We start from the raw sequence: 20,869 nt of genomic DNA, 5'->3' as shown, positions 1-20,869 counted from the left end.
TGCTTTTTCTCCCCTACTCTGTTCTTTCTCAAAGCGACATTTAGACTCCTAGTTACAGCCAGACATCCGGATTTAAAATGGCAGTAGCGGTAACGTTAGATATCACAGTACAGGAGCTTAAAATAGCTGCCGAAATGCTGTTTCTGGAGTTTATCTGCTGTAATGGAGAGGAAAGATAAGCTTTAAAAGAAGAAGAAGAAGGGAAGAAAATGAATCTAACAGGCCCGTTTATATATTTAGTTCATGTAAAAATCTGATTCTTGTGTTTTATGCTCATGAGGAATTTGAATGACGTTTTTGGGTGTGTGTCTTTTGGGGGAAAGGAAGGCTTGACTGATTTGTCGTTTTGTGTGTGACAGACAGGATATCAGATTGGGTTTTTAGAGAGAGTTTGAGAAAGGAAGGTCAAAGTTTGATTGGACAAATAATCAATTATTAACCCACCGGAGCCCCTTAAGCAAACGCACACAGAAATATATCACGTATATATATATATAGACACACACAGACACAGTCACTGCCCTTCAGACCCCAGAGGTATAAACGGACTCAGAACTGGGGCATTTATTTGAGAAACTCGAGTGGAGGAGGAGATTGACTGAATTCTTCAGCGCCCCTCCCGCTTTTTGTACTTGTTTTGTTACACTTTTGAGGCCAAATGTCTGTAAACTGCTGGCTGATGTCTAGATGGCTGTGTAGTACAGTGTACAAGTACAAAATTGTCAATGTCTATTGCTATTGATCATGCATCAAATATCAGTGTCACATCTGACAGTACTTTTTTTTTTTCTTTAACTCATAAACACACTCTGCCTTGGAGAAATCTGGTTGGCTGACATATTTTTGCAAGGTGGACTTGTATAGAGCGGGTTGGGGGATTGGTTTGGTCTAATTGATAATTTTTGTTATTGCATACTACCATGCTGCTTTAAATTCTAGTAGTATGCATAAACAACCTGTGAACTTACTACTTTTGCCAAATTGTGGCGAGACAAAAGAGCACAGTGCATGGAAGACTGCATCCCACAATGCAACTCGCATTGTAGACATGACCTCCCATTTCCAGTGTCTAAAATGTCATTTTTAAAAAATAAATATAATGTGGGTTATTATCGTTATTTGCTTAAAGGAGTAGTTCCCTTTTCAAAAAACTTTTGCTGATAATTTACTCACCCCCATGTCATCCAAGATATCCATGTCTTTCTTTCTTCAGTCGAAAAGAAATTAAGGTTTTTGATGAAAACATTCCAGGATTTTTCTCCATGTAATGAACTTCAATGGGAACCAAACGGTTCAAGGTCCAAAAGACATTTTCAGTGCAAACTGTTCAAAGGTCTTTAAACGATTCCATTTTGATGATCAAGTTCGAACAGGAGAGTCACGAACGCGCATCACAGAACAGAGCAAGGAGACCATTTGAGCTTATAAAACTTAAACTTTGTTATTTATATATTAAATGAGTGATCGTTTCGCTTGATTAGACCCTTATTCATCGTCTGGAATCGTTTAAAGCCCTTTGAACAGTTTGCACTGAAACTGTCTTCTGGACTTTCAACCGCATGGTTACCAGTAAAGTAAGTGCATTATATGGAGAAAACTGCTGGAATGTTTTCATCAAAAACTTTAATTTCTTTTCGACTGAAGAAAGAAGGACATGGACATCTTGGATGACACGGAGGTGAGTAAATTATCAGCAAAAGTTTTTTCAAAAGTGAACTACTCCTTTAATTAAAATAATAAGCGTGTAGTTTCTCCACCACTAGTGGCACTAATTCGAATTGTGCAAATAATCACTGTTATCAAACAAGTTTCACACTCCAATTATCTGTTATTGTTTAGGAAATCAGATCCTAAGTGACATATTTCTGCACTGTAAGTTTAGTGAACGCTGTCACTCCGATCTCGATTCCCCATTGGTCGTTAAAATGACATCTTGATCTTGGCTCTGGAATTTCTATTGCATGTTTATGTGTTTTGGTTATTACACGCAGAGCGAAGTCCTCTTGTGATTACCAAACCAACGCATCCTGATCCTTTATAAAACCCCACACTGAGTTTCATTAAAGTCTCCTTGCACCACTGCCTATTCCGCTTGACCGCAACAAGGCGTGTGGAATCACACCGAAGTCATACCCTTATCCGTGACAGACGTGAAGTTACTCCCCAACAAATGCCAAACAAACACCCTGTGACCGGCTAAGACTTGCCTCTCCGCTCCACCCAGAATGTCTAAAAGGCCATTGAAGTGTTTCAGTCTCTGTTTGGGCAGATATGGATTCAAATAAGATGCAGTGATTCAACGGGCTTTGTTTTTGCAGTAGTGCTGATAAGAGAGACGCCACAATTTGAGCCCGACAGTTTATTTTGGAGTCTCTGACTTACTACAAGTGTGAAATTGCAAATGTTACTTTCTTGAAATCTGATTGAAATTAGGGATGCGCGATATATCGGCCAACATATCGCTATTGGCCGATATATGCTAATTTTTAATATTATCGGTTTACACCGATAAATAATGTGTAATTTTCTTCACCTGAGGCACTTCAGATGCTCACTGTTCAACAAGATGGCTTTGAATTGCTTGAAATATGATTGAAATAACTTCAAAAAGGAAAGTACAGTTAAGTAACATGTGTTTCATATCAGCTACATGAAATTATTATTATATGAAAACATTGCAATTATGCGCTTTTAATGGAGAGGATTTTGTTTTTGTAATCAGGCTCTCAAAAAAAATTGGATTTAGAATTATCGGCCGATATATCGGTTATCGCTTTCAAATATTTAGAATTATCGGCCGATATATTGGTTATTGCTTTCGAATATTAAGAATAATCGGCCGATATATCGGTTATCGCTTTCAAATTTTAAGAATTATCGGCTGATATCGGTTATCGATTTCAAATATTAAGAATTATCGACCGATATATCGGTTATCGCTTTCAAATTTTAAGAATTATCGGCTGATATATCGATTATCGCTTTCAAATTTTAAGAAATATCCGCTGATATCGGTTATCGATTTCAAATATTAAGAATTATCGACCGATATATTGGTTATCGCTTTCAAATTTTAAGAAATATCGGCTGATATCGGTTATCGATTTCAAATATTAAGAATTATCGACCGATATATCGGTTATCGCTTTCAAATTTTAAGAATTATCGGCTGATATATCGGTTATCGCTTTCAAATGTTAAGAATTATCGGCTGACATATCGGTTATCGCTTTCAAATGTTAAGAATTATCGGCTGACATATCAGTTATCGCTTTCAAATTCTTTCAAGAATTATTGGTATATATCGACCAAAATGTTCATATCGGCGCATCTCTGTGTAAAAGATCACTCTCTCTTCAAATGTACGATATCAGCCGGGCTTTTTAAGGAAGTCATCAGTGGTCGTTTCATGGCTTTGTATATCTCAAGGATCTCTCCTTTAATTTATCATAACTTTTGTATAGTTTAAAAACAATCTCCAGTAGCCTTCTCCACTCCCATACCCCCATCAAACACTTCCAGATGTTTATGATGAGCATCTGCGTCTGGTGTATATTATAAACAGATGATTTTTACTCTGATTGAATGAACCGCATTTTAAACTGCCATGTTGCTTGCCAACGGTAAACACACTTTTTTTCAGATTATTATAAATAAATGTAACTCTATTTCAACCTGGTTGTCTTTTAATACATTGATGTTGGCATCAAAATAATAAACCACTAGAGAGACTGTGTTACCATAGTTAAGGGCTTTAGGCTGTAGGATTTAGATCTCTTACATGTAATAACTTCACTGTAAAGCACAGCCTCGAGTGGCTTATTGCTTTATAGCACTGATAGGGTAAAAAAAATAAGGATTCCAGAGAGCCAATAACGCAGTCCAAATAAAAACCTTTGAGTCATGACGACTTGAATGGAAGATTGTTGTGTGAGGAGTGAGTAGCGAGTTTGGCTTTGTGTAAAGGTCTATCTATCTATCTGTTTAAAAGTGTTAGAGAACTGAAGTGTGCTCATGTTTCTGTTCTGCACATCGACCGGCCCGAGACTCGACGCTACTGTTCGGGGGCCTCGTTCCTCTATAAAACAGTGGGATTCATTCTGAGAAGTTCAAGACTTTGGCTCCTATCCAAGCTTTAGTCAGTTGGTGGGTTGTCTACTATCTAAATAGAGGGTTGACTTCTCAGGCCGCTTGTTAACTGTTCCCAAAACAGTCACTTATGAGGTTACCTTTCACTCTACAAGACTGTAACCTTCATAAGTGACTCATTTGAGCGTCCTTCAAAGGTTGATACTCATTCAGATAAAGTTTGATTATAGGAGTGTGTTTTACAAGGACGTTTTTCTATGCTTCCAAATTGTTTCTTGGTACGCAGTGGAAATTGTTTCAAAGTTTTTTTGTGTGTGTGTGTAGTGCTCCTCCAACAACATGTAACTAAGTTAAGTTGAATAAGTGTAAAAGTACAAAAGCGCACACACACACATTCTGGGTAAAAACATTTGTGTTGCTACAATTTGAAATGATTGACGAAATTGCTATTTTTCACTTTACTCATTGCAATACGTTATCATGGGATCCAAATGCTGGTAATTTTTATAGTTTATGGTCATCTGATCTGGGTGGCCTGTCCTCATGATTCATTTTTAACTTTTGGTGGGAGGGTGTGAGTTAATGTGTAAGCAAGCAGAAGTTGCAATTATTTCACACACATTTTTGTCATGCATTTCAGTTTAAAATAGGTTTCAAATGCGTGTTTAATGTGTAAATATGTTAGTACAGGGGTTTCCAATCTTTTAGATCTCACGGTCCGGACCCCCAATATAATCATCCTTGTGTTAGGACCCCTAAAACTTATGAAGGCATGTATCTTTTATGAACTCAATATACATGTAAAATTAGTTTCTGTGAAGTAAATTTAAATTCTATATTTTTTTTCTACTCACTATAGTAATGTACTGTTAAATTACATTTATTTCAAATTAAATTAATCGATTTTTATTTTATATTAATAATGTTTTTATTTGTTTTAATTTAATAAAATCTATTTAATAGATTCATATTTAACTAATGATATTTATTTTCTTTTTTTCAGTGAAATATTGAAATCAAGAGGTAACAATTTGGGAATCAAAACAGTGTCAAGCACAACAAACAAGAAAGAAAAGAAAAAATCAATATTATTGTTTTTATTTTATTTTTATTTTTTCTTGTTAGTTGTGCTTGACCCTGTTTGGATTCTCGTATTGTTACCTCTTGATTTTGTTATGTCACTGAAAAAAATCAATAAACAAATGTAAAAAAAATATATATATATATATATATATATATATTAGTTAATTATCTATTAAATAGATTTAATTGTATTAAAGTAATACAAATTTTATGAAAATAAATAGTTGTTTTTTTATTTATTTTAATATAATTATTTAAATTTTATCAATCCTTTTTTTAGGTTTAAAAAAACGTTATAGATTTTTTTCTCTAAACTTTTCCACAGACCCCCTGTCACTCCCTTGAGGCCCTTTGGGGATCCCAGGACCCCTAGAATGCAAACCCCTGCATTAGATAGCTATGTGACTACCCACAGGGTCCAAAAAGAGATTTATGTTGGGTTCACCTCTTCATATTGCTATATTTGGTGTGCCAGACGGCGTCACGATAGCCTTGCCTCAGGGCCGTGTCCTGTCCTGGCACAGAGTTTGATTCAACTCATTGATTGTGTGTTTATCTGTATCACAATATGCATTGTAACAAACTTGCTAAAATAACCCAGTAGAGTTTGAGTTGAGAAATGTCAATTGTAATTATATTAAAAATAGAAAAGCATGTATTTGGCTAGAAATGAACTATTTTACCCAACACTGAGTAATGCAGGGATGGTGTAGGCTATTTTTGACGCAAGTTCGCATCACCCTGGTTCCCTTCCGATCAGCTTTTTGATTATTGCACAAAATACGCTCTTTGGTGAACTCACTGTGATCTTCACAAGTGAATTTAAATACAATCATCAGACAGCAAAAGATAACGTAGGGTATAACGGCCATCATGGTCACATGATTTCAATATCACTGTCATTAAGCTTATATGTGCAAATGTCAACTCTTCCAGGATTTATTTCAAAAACACATTTTCCCTGAGTTAGAATAGTTTGCTAGAGCTCGGTTATAAACAGTAGATGAGTTTACCTGATGTTTAATGACCTCTTTAGTCCCATATAGACACTTATTTTAAGACAAATATAAGCTAATCACAAGAGGGTATTCCTGATGTATTTTATGCCATAAAAAAACAGTGAAAACATCCTGAGCTTCTGTTAACCTCAGACCGTATTTCAGGCGTTTAACAGAAAACCCATTGATTTCAAGACTAAAAATGCTTGTTTAATGGTTTTGTACTACAAAAATACATAATATCTGCAGGAATCAATTAGTGCATCCTGTGTACTTTAAGCTTTTTACACCATTGCATTGGTAGCTTAGCAAGTAAGCTTGATATTAAACTGTTTGCATTGTTTACTTCAGTTTCAGTTCAGATGCCTTAAAAAAAAGTTCCCTATGTAGGGAGCAAAAAAATATTGTTGGTTTCACCTATAAGTATTACTGGATTGCCTTAATTTTTTGTTCATTGAAATAAAAAATGTGACTTAATACATGTGTTTGGGTTAATAAATAGAAACCCGAAATATTATGTTATCTAAACCACATTAATTAGATGTTTTGACAAATTAAAAATAAGTTGTGATAACTCAAAATGTAATATTTAGTGAAGCAGGATTGTTAAAACTGCATATGCAAATGTTAATGTAGTGCCACTAAAACCACAAGTTGTTTATTGGAGGACAGTCCTGTGGACCTCATGAAGGAAATGCAGAATGTCTTCAAAAGCGATGGATGTCCATCTCACTTAGTGGCTTTGGCTTGAGATTTTGTATTTGTCGTTTAACACTCGTTCTTTCACTGAAATTTCACATGCATATTTCATGTGTCTGTTTCTCGTTGTGGTTTGGTCTCGAGAGCATCGCACTTATTTGTGTCTCTATAAGCGTTTCACACCATGCTGTCAGCTAACGCATCATGTGATACACGTGCACTATACGTGCGAGTTCCTGTTAAAATTAGGCCTGAGTAAATGTCTGCTCTTATTATTTGTTCCAATACTTCATTGTTTGTATGTTGATGACAAAGAAGAGCATAATCAAATCCCAATTGCCCGTGTGTTTTTGTGCTGAAGTGTTTTTCCATGCACTGGAGCATGCGAGGAGTTTGCTATTTGCAAATTAATATAATTTGGCAATGTCATTTTTCTGAAAGGTCAAATGGATTTGTCCTCTCTGGGTTGCCATAACTCAAATGTCCTCACTGCTGCAACCTGCCAAAATGAAGATTTGTGATATAAAAAAATATATTACTATTATACAGTAGAATGTAAATCTCAAAGTAGAAGTAATAATAATGATAAAAATGATAAAAAAAAATTGAATATTTCATAGGGCACTATTATCATTAAACATGTAACAAATTATGAAATGTAAAGTTTTATGAATTTAGTTGATTAGTAATTTATATATATATATATATATATATATATATATATATATCAAGAAACCAAAAAACACAGTTTGTTGAAAAATAAAACAGTATTTGCAGGAAGATATTACACAAATACACTGATACAAATTGTAGTGTCATTTAAGTGTTAGTAAGCATAAAGCATGTCTAATTAATTGTAATCATTAAACGTATACATTTTAACAGCAATTTATGAAAGGGTTAACAAAAAAACATTAATTTCTTTCCTCAAATTCCATCCACCCCAAAAAAGTTCCACGTTTTCACTTTTAATGATTTGATCTTAAATTTTAATAATCAAAAAGAATGTCGAATGAATTTAATTCATAAGTTTAACATAAATGTATTATTACAATGAGAGAGCCCTGATAAAATGCTTTATTTGAACAGAAAGTTACAATTTTTCTGGATTTATGATTTAATACAAATATTTTTGACAAATTTATTTAATCTTTAAAAATAATTGTTAATACTTATATTAGGGAGGGTCATTCTACTAGATTATTTCCGTCACAATTTCTTCAAGTTAAGCCAAACTTTTATTTTGACATGTCGTGAAGCCCTTTGGGTTTCTGTGTGTTATGCTAATGCTAGTAATGCTCATGAAACGTCTCTCAGAGCAGCGCATGAGTTCATGTCCTCATAGTGATATAGTGCTTGGCCTAATAAAGCAGAAAGTCTGGACTTGACGTCAGAACCTGTATACGACGTTAGTATAGTTTATGATAATGAATGTGTCTTTTCCCAGAATGAAGCTCTGACCACTAAATCTCTAAATGAAGAGCTTGACCATCAGTCGGAGCATTCTGGGATAATTGAGGCGTAAACTGAAGCGCTGTGGTTAATCCAATTTGGGGTTGTTATAATGAGTGTTTGGACCAGGTTCAGGTGTGTCCCAGTGAAAGCAGTGAGTGGGATAAGGGCAGTTACACTAAGAGGCATTATAATACGAGGTCACGCAAGGTGTTGCATCACCTGACCTACTTCAGTCACGCCCAGTCAGTAATCAAAGCCTTACAGATGCTAGAATCAGATCAGATGTGTTGAATGACTCAATATTTGCTATTTAATGTAAACCAAGTGCACCAAATACAGGCACTATTTTTTTCTCCTTTAATTTTTTTTAGATATTAATCATATTTTATTCCAGGAACAGCTCTTCTCTCAGAAACCATTTTCACAGGTCTTCTGTTATCAGAATTGAAACATTTCATTTTGATGTCCTTTTATAAGTGAGATGAAATTCTAGTTCCTTGTATTGATGACTTGGAAAGTAAAAAAAAAATGTATGGAAATAGAATGTGTTTTGTTTGTATAGAGAGTTAAATGTTGTTGTTCACCGTTGTCTTTGTGATTCCTTTAAGCGCTGAGACTCAGATTGCAGGACTCTTCTTGTCACTGGTGATATTTTGTAGACAATAACTGTAGTTTTTAATTATTATTTCTAATGGTCTATAAAATTGATCAGTAATCACAAATAAAGTCATTAGAAATTGAATTTGTTCATCAAAAAGTGTGGGGACACTGCTTTAGTTCAGATCCCAGGCTACTTCTTGTTTTACATCCTGGTTATCTTAGTGATGGTTATATGTGAATGAATTAATGTCTTTGCGGGTCAGTTACTCGTCTGTGAAGTAGAGCCCGACCGATAAAGGATTCTGAAGGCCGATACCGATACAAATATTTGTTGGTTTTAAAATCCGATATATCGGCCGATATTTTTTATTTAAATTTTTTTTCAGGAACGCACAACAAAACATTAACAGATTTCCCTAACATTAGTTATTTGTAGTTATGTATGGGTTTTAATTAAAATAATATGATGATGCATTTTAAAAAAGAAACTTGTTTCTTTTATTGTCGCAACAGAACAGTGGAGGAACCAAAGCGCATTAATTAATTAACAAAGCTCATTAAATTCCATTGATGATTGTGGCATTATTAGCTAGCTTTGTGTTGCGCGTTATAAACGAGTGTTGCCAAAGGCCAGGAATGGTATAGAGTGCCCTCTGGTGGACAAACTTATACAACTCTGACATGACATGGTTGAAGCGCGTTTCATCCATTTTAATTTTATTTTTTAAATATTCATTTATCGGCCATTACAACTGCCGATACTGATAGTTTGGAAAATGCCTAATATCGGCCGATATATCGGTCTGGCTCTAGTCACAGGTGTTGTTAGAGTTGGTGTTCAGCACTCGCTGTCCCTCGAGGATCTGTGGAAGTGGAAACTTTAGGAAGTGATCCAACACATGTTGTCCTTGTCGGATATCGAGAGACGCTCCTGCCCTGTCACTCACTGTGTAACGCACCAACCTGCTGAATCACACACTCCTGCTTTGGGGATTTACTTGTCACTTGGTCAGTGGGGAGTTGAGTGATAATCTGGGATGTACATCTGTGATCCGCGGATATTATTATCTAACATTAAAACCAAAAACTTTTTTTTTTTTAAATTAGTAAATGACTTATTTAGTTTCTACTGTTTCTATATAAAATAAAATGTATATAAAAAAATTAAGATAGTTGCCCAGGCATCATTTCTATTTTATTTTTACTTGTACTAAAATAACTAAAACTGAAATAAAAATGAATAAGAACCATAGAAAACAAAAACTACTAATAGATATGACAATGAAAACTAATTCAAAATTATAATAGAATATCAATGATACTTTTACATCTCTAGTTTGTTTGTTTCAAATATATTTTCTGTCAAAAATAGAAAATAAATACCAAAAAATCGTTTTTTTTTGTTTGTTCTGTTTTTGTTTTAAGGAAATGAAACCCACTTTAGGACGCTGTGGTTTCGTTTCAAGATTGTTTCCTTCCCAAATTCTCTTTACTGTAAAGCAAAAAATGCTATATTTATATTTGCGTATTTCACTCAACCATTCGATCAGTAGAAATCAGTAAAAATACCCATGTGAAGTTAAAAAGGTTATAGTCACAATTTCCTTTGCAACGTGAACCTGTTTCCATTAGATTTTCTCAGTTTGTGATTTGTTTTATGTGTGTTTAAAATTGTCTTTTTTTTTTTTTTTTACGGATTCGCCTTGTCCCGTCCAATCATCTTATTTACTGTATGTTTTTGTTGTTCGCACACCGTGATAAGATGGTCCGGACACTTTCACTGTCTGGATGATGTCACTAAATGCTCTTAAGTGCGGCGGCTCAGACAAAAGACGGACCTCTAAGAGGATTAGAGCCTGGCTTCACCTAGTTTACCATCCGAACTATACGTTTTTGTGTCACAGATGTTTCGATCCTTTAATTCTGCACCCTTTGTTTGGTTGGGTGGGTCTTTTAAGCTCTCTTGGGTGAGGGGTACATTTATAGTAATGTTACCCATCATAAAAGACACACCAGCACCAATAAAGCTTGTGAGCGTGGCTGTAAAATAATGGGTGGGCTTTTGCCCTGAGGGCGTCATAATCTATTGTGATCGTGTCTCGCTAGTATTGTAAAACCAGACTTTTGACAATCGGCCTGATTTCTGGTCCACTTTGTAGATTATTCTGGTCAAAGCTTGTCTGCTTACTACAGTAAGAGACCTGGAAGAGGATGATGACATGATTTTTGTACCTTGAGGTCCACTTATAATGTTAATAAAGGTTTTTGCACCAAAAAACGATTTTAATGGAATGATGTGTTTTTAAGGGGCGGCTTCTTTAAGACTTGTAAGTAAATGGCCACTGTTATGATTGACTTGAGTGTTTGAAAACATTAGCCGTACAAAACTGTACTAATGGTTTGTAATGCGCCTTATCCAATAGTCAACAAAAGTTTCTTTGCAAATTGCACTGTGCCTCGGTTACAAAACAAAATGCAGTCAAATACTCCGAACAAACATAATCCATGATGGCATTAAAACTAAACTATCCACTTGTTCCGGATGCTGGTGTCTTTCTGAAGTCTCTATACAGTAATAAGCAAAATGTTTAAAGACTCGTATAGACCATAGAAATCCACAATAAAGGCTAGATGTCTTACGGCGTTTCTAACGTCATCACCGGCGGCCATCTTGGTACAGGCAAGCTGATGTAAGATGAGTGATCAGCACAAACACAAATACTCTTATGTCGTTGGTTTCTTACAAACGTGATGATTATTTATTGATACACTTATTGTTCACAAGTATGCAGTGTCATAACTACATCTCAAACCAAGATAATAACAAACCAAACCGTTTGAAAATCGGTAGAAAATTGAGCAAGTTACGGTTATTTAAAAAGTACATGCACCATTAAAACAATGTTATGAGTGCGCGAGCTGCCTGTGACAAGATGGCCGCCAGGTGCAGACCGCACTACGTCTGGGTTTGCTGTGTATTCTTCTTTCTCCGATCAATTTTTTACCGGTCCAATCAGGGAAGAGAGGGAGTGCCTGAGAACGATGACGTTGAGGTGCTAGTCCGAGTTGTAGACATATGTCATAAACAAGCGTTAGCGATTGGTTATGGCAAAACCAGAGTGACTCTGACAGGCTAACACAACTCATCACTCAAGTGTAGGAGTACCAGTGGGCGTGGCCTATGGCGTGATGATGTGATTCGTCAATATCTTGCTCTGGAGGGTTTGCTCCTACGTCACAGATCCCGCAAAATCAAAACGATGTTTATTATTAGGATGATGTTTTAAGCTCTGAAACCTTCATGATGTTTTAATGGACCACTTATATAAGGTGTATTTGATTTCTCATCTCATGATGCCTTAAAAGGTCAACCAGAAAATGAATTTTGTCAAATTAAAGTTGATGATGTTGTAATTTTTAAGTTCATTATGGATTTTGAAAACTCTGTTAAATTTGATAATTTTGATATATATATATATATATTTAAATATACTGAAAACATGAATATATAATATATATATATTGATGTGTATGTAGGGCAAATGTGATGTTTTCCCTAGCATGCGAAAGACAAATCATGCTCTAGTTATTCTAAGACACAGAGAAGTGCTCTGTCATCTGTTTTAAACAAATATGGTCGTTTAGCTCAGGAAGTCTATAAAACCCTCACCTTTGACCCTTGCAACGTGGCACATGGATTGGTTTGAGGCTGGATGCTGTCATGCCTTGAGTTAAACACTTGAACCTGAAAAGTTTCCCTTGTTCCTCAATGCTGGACCAGAACTGATGTGAAACCCACGTATATGGCTGGGGTTTTTGCTGCAGATGTGCATTTTTTCCCCATTGAGATCTTAAAGCCAGCAGTTGCAAAAACAAGAGGGAAGAACTTCTTGCGTACACTTTCAAAATGAGATTCGCATTGCCCTGATTTACTACAGTCCCGGGTGCATTCAGGGCTCGTTGGTTGTGTCCCTGTCATGCTCTGGTTGGCAGAGGGAAGTTGTGGTTTCTGTTTTGTTGCTTCTAATGTTGTAAAAATGACTTCGTGTTTTTGAGGTAACATGTGACTATGTACACCAACTGTCTCGTGGGAAATGTTGTGTTATATTAGTAATAGCATTAATGTGTATCAGTGACTCTCAGGCCCTGTTTACAGCTGGTATTAACATCCGATCACAAACACATTCTGTTCACACCTGGTATTTTAATCCGTCACTTTTGTCCACTTTCATCTACTTCTGTCCTGATTTCTTCGAGGATCCATGGAAATGGACGGGCCTTTTCAGATCTTTAGATCTAATGGATGTATGGTAATAAGTAGGGATGCACGATATATCGGCCAGCATATCGGTATCGGCCGATATATGTTCATTTTTAATGTTCTCGTTATCGGCCTAATAAGAAAATGTGGCCGATATATTAAAGCCGATAAATAATGTATTATTCCCTTCAGCTGAGACACTTGTTGAGCACTGTTTATGTTTTTGAATTTCTTGAAATATGATTGAAACCTCTTCAAAAAACGAAGATCTGGTTCGGGACAACATCTGTCATATCGGCTATACAACACTATAATGAGAACATCATTATAATTGTGTGCTTGGGACATGGATTTAATTGTGAGACTTTTGTTTTTGTAATCAGGCTCTCAAAATTAGATAAAAATTTGGATTTAAGTTTATCGGCCGATATATCGGTTATCGGCTTTCAAATATAAAAAATTATCGGTTGTCGGTATCGGCCAAAATGTTCATATCGGTGCATCCCTAGTAGAGCCCGACCGATAAAGGATTTTGAAGGCCGATACCGATACAAATATTTTGGGGTTTTAAAATCCGATATTCCGATATATCGGCCGATATTTTATTTTTTTATTTTTATTTATTTTTTTAAACTGGACATGATAGTCACAAATTTTGTCATGCTTATTTGAGTTAAGAGAACTGATGGGGATGATCTTTTAATTGTTATTCAAGCAATGTATGTATCGTGAACAATTCAACGAGTGTTGCCAACAGGAACTGTGTAGAGTGCCCTCTGGTGGACAAACTATACAACTCCAACACTCATGACATGGTTCAAGCGTGTTTCGTCTGTTTCTGTATTTATGTTATTTTTGAAATATTCATTTATCGGCCATTATAACCGCCGATACCGATAGTTTGGAAAATGCCTAATATCAGTCGATAATATCGGTCTGCCTTGGGTCCTCAGGAGACAAAGTTTAAATCCCGTCTCGCTAGAGCTCTTCAATTTCAATCGACTGAGCTGAAGTGACTTGATTCTAGATCTGCTGGTGATTTTTATTTATCTTTCACTGTATATCCTTATGCTAATGGTGTCTAGAAGATTTTGGTGACTGGAAACATTTGGTCATACAAGATGCTAGACAAAGACCTGTGAGTTTGAGAAGCCACAGCACATTGATCGCAGCATCATTTGCATTGTGGGTTTATTTTTGTCTTGCTGCTAAATCCACCAAAGAACCAGTTTCCGAATGACAACGTGTGTGGTCTTGATGTGAGAAATTCGTTAGATTGGGCTTTTGAGCTCATTTAGATGTGTGCATCGGTTTTCAGTTGTAGGTGGAGGAGTGATGTCACCATGCTGGTCTTAAAGGGACAGTTTTTATCAAAAATAAAAATGTTGTCATCACTTACTCACCCTGAAGTTGTTCAAAACCTGTACAAGTTTGTAAGAATGTATGTAACTAAACAGTTTCTGGTGGTCCCCAATGACTTCCATAGTTTTCTTTTCTCTATATTATGGAAGTCAATGGGGTCCAACAACTGTTTGTTTACCCACTTTCTTCAAAATATGTTCAACAGACGAAAGAAATTCATACAGTTTTGGAACAGCTGCTTGAGGTTGAGTAAATGATGACGGACCTTTTTTTTTTTGGCTGATTTATCCCTTTACGCCAGTTCGTGTTTCTGAATCGCTAAACGAAGGTCTGTAATTGTCCACTTTGTCTCAGCGGTTGAAAAGACGCCAGTTTCATCCATGATTGTTGACGCACATCTTTTCTGCTTGGGAGTTGGGTTTCGTGGAAGAGCAGATCTGGAGTGGTCATGGTCGGATGTTTCCAGGCGTTTGAGTGTGTGGTTACTCAACAGGACCACAACAGACCCACGATGTCATGAGCCAATCAGAGCAGTTCTAGCACGCTCGACACAAATAACACCAATGTCAGGTCGTTGCTGTCGAGACGAGAGTGCAGCTAATCTACATGTTTCTTCCTCTTCTTTCTTTTTATCTTTTTGGTTGATTTAATCAACCTGCTGACAAGAAAACATTGACGCATTATAAAAACCCATCACCTTTATTTTTAATTAAAATTAATTCATTTATAGTCCGTGCGGCGGCTATTCCAATTTATTTATCCATGCATTTTAATCAAGTAATGTTTTCCAATGACCTGTTTGCATAATTAGGCATTATTTAATTAATTTGCATAAATAGATTTTTAAAATATAAGTATGGTGGCATTAGGAGTGTAAAATTAATTTTAAAATGCACGCTGGTTCAAATAGTCTACTGTACTGTATATGTTTGATTAGGCTTTTAATGAGGAGACTTTTGCTTTTATAATCAGGCTTTTCAAAAATTATGTAAATTTAGATTTAGGTTTATCGGCCAATATACCTTCAAATATGAGGAGTTATCGATATGGGCCAAAATGTTTATATTGGTGCATCCCTATGTATTTATTTTAAGTATGTTAGCATGTTAATATTTTGTGAAGTTGTATGGTATTTGTAGTGACTGCGGACATTTTGGTGTTGTGACATTTGGAATAGTTTTTTTTTTTTTTATAGAATGTGGTGTGCCACACACACACACACACACACACACACACACACACACACACACACACACACACACACACACTTGCACAACTGATTGAAGTGTGTAGAAACAGATGTGGGCAAAACCACTTCACTGACAGGAAAGATGGACTCACTCCGGTTTACTTCTGCCATAAACGCACACTGTTGAGTGATTCATAGCACAGCAAGATCTTGTCACACCTATTTTGAAAGTTGATGATGCCATTGTGTGTCTGTGAACGTACGGCCTTTATATCGCCAAACACGGTCAATGTAGGTTTGATGGTCCGGTCGTCATCGGTATGTGTGTGTCAGACAGAATTAGGTGTGGAAGTGTGACTCAGTTTGCACTGGAATATCTGTGTGTGAGATTTTGTCATTTTTGTTGGTTTTGTCTTTTTTAATCAGTCTTTTTAAAAATATTTTTCATTTTAATTTTAGTTTGTTTTAGTCATTTTGTTGTGGGTTTGTTTTTCTTTTCTTTCAATTTCTATATATATATATATATATATATATATATATATATATATATATATATATATATATATATATGAAGAGTTCAGAAGCAAAAGCCTCTAAATGCCATTTGAAATTTTCTTCTTTAATGACGATTTTTATCAAGCTTGTATATTTAAGTTCAGTAATTTCACTTAAATGGCAATGATAATTACCTATTAATTGTTATTTAAGTGAAATTACTGAACTTAAATATACAAGTTTGATAAAAATCATCATTAAAGAAGAAAATTTCAAATGGCATTTAGAGGCTTTTGCATCTGAACTTTTCATATATACAATTTTAGTTCATTTTATTTATTTTGGTTTAGTTTTGTGAATTTTACTTTTTAAATTAATTTTATTTAGAATTTTTTTTTTTTAAATGTCTTCTTAAAAATATTTTCTTAATTTATATTTGAGTTCGTTTATACATTTTGTTGTGTTTATGTTTTATTTATTTATTATTATTTTTTATTTTTTTGTAAAAGTGAGTGCGAGTGTGTGTGTGTGAGTGTCTGAGTAGTTCTACTAAAATGACTGTATGGTCCAACCGTTTCTTTCCATATTGCACATACTTGCCTGTGCCTGTCTTGTCCCTTACAGGCCGATTGATTTGTTCACACAGGAACAGGAAGTTGGGCAGAAGTTTATGAGCAGCAGCAGTTTCTCTGGTGCCTGTGTTCTGTCGTTTTTTTGTTTTTTTTTGCTGCCTCATTGTAAGCGTCCCAAATGCGCGGGGGGGTGGTTGGCTCACATTTCACATTCCTGCACCCGAAGGACAAACAAATGTACATGAGAATGCATACTTGTGAACATTAGCTTTGAAAAACACACTTTCCTTTCTAAGAAGCGAGATTGTTTTGGGCGCGAGAGGGGAAAAGGTGTGGTGTGTCTTTGATCAGGTGTGTGTATGCGTGTGTGCTTTTGTGCATGCGTTGTGGGGGGGAGGGGCGGGGCTTCGATCGGCCTATTGCGTCACGAAGAACTGAGTGTGTTGCCTTATAAGGACATGAGAACATTACAGGAGACACAGGAAGAGGCAGTTAAGAGTGACAATACCAGGAGACCGGCCCGACTGGACTGACATGTTTGGCTTCATTCTCTTTCTCTCTCTCGCTCTTCTCCCCTTATTATTTGACACACCACATTAGGAGTTATGCATAACTTAAAAGTGCCCTGATTAGTGGTTTTTGTTTAGGCAAGTGTTCACTATAACCATATTTTCTGGAAAATAAGTCACAACCTGACTTTATACACAAGTTAAACTGTGTCAAAACTGCATTAAGAGAAAATAATGTGGCTCACGTGTCCTTGTTGCAGTGTAATTATGCATGCAAGTACTGAGTAATATTAATTAACTACATGAATTTACTATAGGGATAGGATTAGGTTCAGTTTAGGGTTAGTTGCATGTAATTGTGCATATAGAAACTACATTGGACACTGTAAAATAAAGTGTTTAGATTAGTCGGATCGGTGTATAAGTCACATTCAGAAATAATGTAAAATTCTGGTTGGTACACTGAGTAAAAAAAATAGTTTCCTAGAAACACCAAGTAACATATTGAATTAAACGTGACAGTTGGAAGTAGAATGCAACACTGTCCACTCTTGATTCTATTAGAATGTAGAGAACTCTGGTGTAACTTGACCGATCCAGTGAGACGAGTTGTGTAGATGCTTCATTTCCACAGACTCTGACCTGCAACCGTTGAGGTCTTGCAGCTCTCGGTGTTTTGACCCCCAGAATCGTCCGTGGTGGGGGACCAAACACTCGCTTGGTGCATTCCACGGTAAATATTAGCCCAGAGAGAGACAGACAGAGAGAGAGTGTGTTTATGTAATGCTGAAGAGACACATTCCATCCTCATGTGGGCTCTCACTCTCTCTCTCGCTCTCTCTCTCTAATGGAGAATGTGTGGAATGAAGATCCACAGAGCTTTGAATGTTCCCCAGTGACTGGCCATTAACATGGGGAAATCCGCTTTTTTTAGTGATTTCACTGATTGTCCCAGATATCCCTGCATGTCTTTTTTTCTTTTTCATTCAATACTAGTGCTGGACGGTTAAGTGAAATAAAGCTTAAAGCATGTTATGGTTTAGAGCAATTGCGAAGGCTGCAATTTAATGAAATAAATATATATGCACTGCGTGTTTCAGAGTGAAGCATGGCGCTGTGTTCGTTTACACTCAAGCAACTCGTGTTTTGATGTTTTTGGCATCTCCGAAAGAACTGAACGACGTCGTTACGTCACTGTGTACGTCGCCATACGTCTTAGCTAGAAACGCCTGCAAGTACAACATTACTTTGGACTTATATCTAACTCGTGTACCAAGAAGGCTTTAAAAACAATTTAAATATGTAAGTCTTTTAATATTTTCCTTTGATATGTATGTAATCCTTTCTGATTACTAATGTACCCGTCTTGTGTCTTTTTCTTTTTCTTTCCATTTATTTGTTCTATTGTGACTGTTTTCTTCTTTGCTTATGTTTTCAATAAAAAAAAAATAAATAAATAAATGGAAACGCTTGGGCCAACTTCAAGCATAACAATTACAAAGGCAGACTCCATTGTGTTTCTGCAAATGTTTCTCTTGGCTTTGCGATTGTTTATTATGGTCAGAAAAGATGTTTAGAACACATCTGAACCCGCCCCAGCCCCCGACGTAAGCATGACGTGGTAAAAGAACGGGTCTAGTCCAGCAAAGAGTTGGTGCCGCTTTGGAACCAGTTCTCCTGGCCGAGAACCGGTACTTTGACTATTTAAACAATATGAATGTAAGTAGGGGTGGGGAAAAAAATCGATTCTCGATGCATCGCGATGCGGATGTGGACGATCCTGAATCGATTCACAAATGTCAAAAAATCGATTTCAAAAAAAAATTTTTTGACATGTATTTATAATAACGTAATATTGACGGAACGCGAAAGACGGAACTCTGAAGCGCGGAAGTGCAGTGGCCGGACCGTCTGTGGCGTGCACATAACAAAGATGAGATGGAACGCGAGATCCAAACACTTTCCTTGTTAGGTTAAAAGCTGACGTGTGGAAATATTTTGGCTTCTGAAGTTGAAGGGGGAAAGGAGCTGGACAAGAGCCGCACTAGTTGTACGCTTTGTGGAATAAAACCAACGACGGAAACACGACAAATATGATAAGCCATATGACACCTTTCCAGCCAGAGGAGGAAAAACACTCGGCTGCACCAGTCGTTATATTATTTATTTACTACAAGTATGCTCCTAGTTCAAGCACACATTTATTTTCCTGGTCGTTCTTTGTAATGTTAATAAAATATATTGTGCATTAATTCTTTATGGGTCATTAATTTGTACTTTTAAAGCAAATTATTTATAGTCACACACAAAAGATTCAGATAATCGATTTGTAACATTATAAATGTCTTGTACTTTAACTTTTGATCAACTTAATTTATCCTTGATGAATAAAAGTATAGATTTCTTTTTTCTTTTGCCCAAAAAATTAAATAAAAATTCTTACCGACTCCAAACATTTGAACGGTATTGTTTAATGTAACAAAAGCTTTCTATTTCAGATAAATGCTGTTCTTTTGAATTTCTAGGTGATTCTCTGAATCGGGTGCCCTTCAAGTCCCCCAAACTTGCTTCAAATATTTTCAATTGAAGGAAATCACAAAATACATTTTAATGCAGTCAATTAATAGAACCAGGTGCATTTGCATTATAATGCAACAAAATTGCTTTTGAAATTTTTTTTTAAGATAATGAGTTTCCTAAGTAGTAGACAACAAGCATGTTTGCATGTCCTCACTAACCATCATTATATTTTCAATGAATATCAAACAAATAAAAAGTGCAATTAATACCAAAATGTTGCTGCTGCTAATATAATCATATGTTGATCTAGTGTATTTTCGTTTACTGTTGTGAAATGGAAAATCAATAATCGGTAATCGAGAATCGTTAATAATCGAAAATTGACTGTAATCGAATCGGGACTTCAATAATCGTAATCGAATCGAATCGGGAAATCAGACAGATTAACCACCCCTAAATGTAAGCCAGAGGAGAACTGGCCCCCGACTGAGCCTGGGTTCTCCCAAGGTTTTTTCTCCATCCAATCTGATGGAGTTTGGTTCCTTGCCACTGTCGCCTTGCTTTTGGCTTGCTTTGAGCTTGCTCAGTTGGGGTTATTTAGTGTTTAGCAATGTTGTTGATCTGTGTTGTGCTACTTTCATGTTATCACTGTGAAGCTGCTTTGATACAATCTGTATTGTGAAAAGCGCTATATAAATAAATGTGACTTGACTTGACTTGACTGTCGAAACACAAAGACCTGGTGCGCGTACCGGCTCCGAACGGCTCTCAAAAATGCTTTGGTGGAAAAGGGGTACGAGTGGATCGGTTCGAAGCAAATACCGAACCACTTTCGGTAAACTGAAAATTTTACCACTTTTGGTAAAAATTTATATAGCCCTATTAATACTGACAATTTGTTTTCTATTCTAAAGCAGATTCTTCCAGTCTGGATGAATACATCATTCTAGTTGTGCTAAAAATGCACAATGTAAGTCTGTCAGAACAGAGACATTGAATCTGCAATGTCTTCTCCAGTTACCAAACAAGAAATATGA

At 36.0% G+C, this 20,869-nt stretch overlaps 1 protein-coding gene across 6 annotated transcripts in view; it reads left to right on the top strand.

The window, feature by feature from the left end:
• The window catches only part of actn4 (actinin, alpha 4), a 54,692-nt gene that overhangs the window by 590 nt on the left and 33,233 nt on the right, over positions 1–20,869 (top strand). The window lies entirely within an intron of this gene.

The sequence above is a fragment of the Pimephales promelas genome, chromosome 16, assembly GCF_988280905.1.
Source record: "Pimephales promelas chromosome 16, fPimPro1.hap1.1, whole genome shotgun sequence".
Lineage (NCBI taxonomy): Eukaryota > Metazoa > Chordata > Actinopteri > Cypriniformes > Leuciscidae > Pimephales > Pimephales promelas.
Note: the sequence above shows the minus strand (reverse complement) of the source record. Positions and strands in the feature narration are given on the sequence as shown.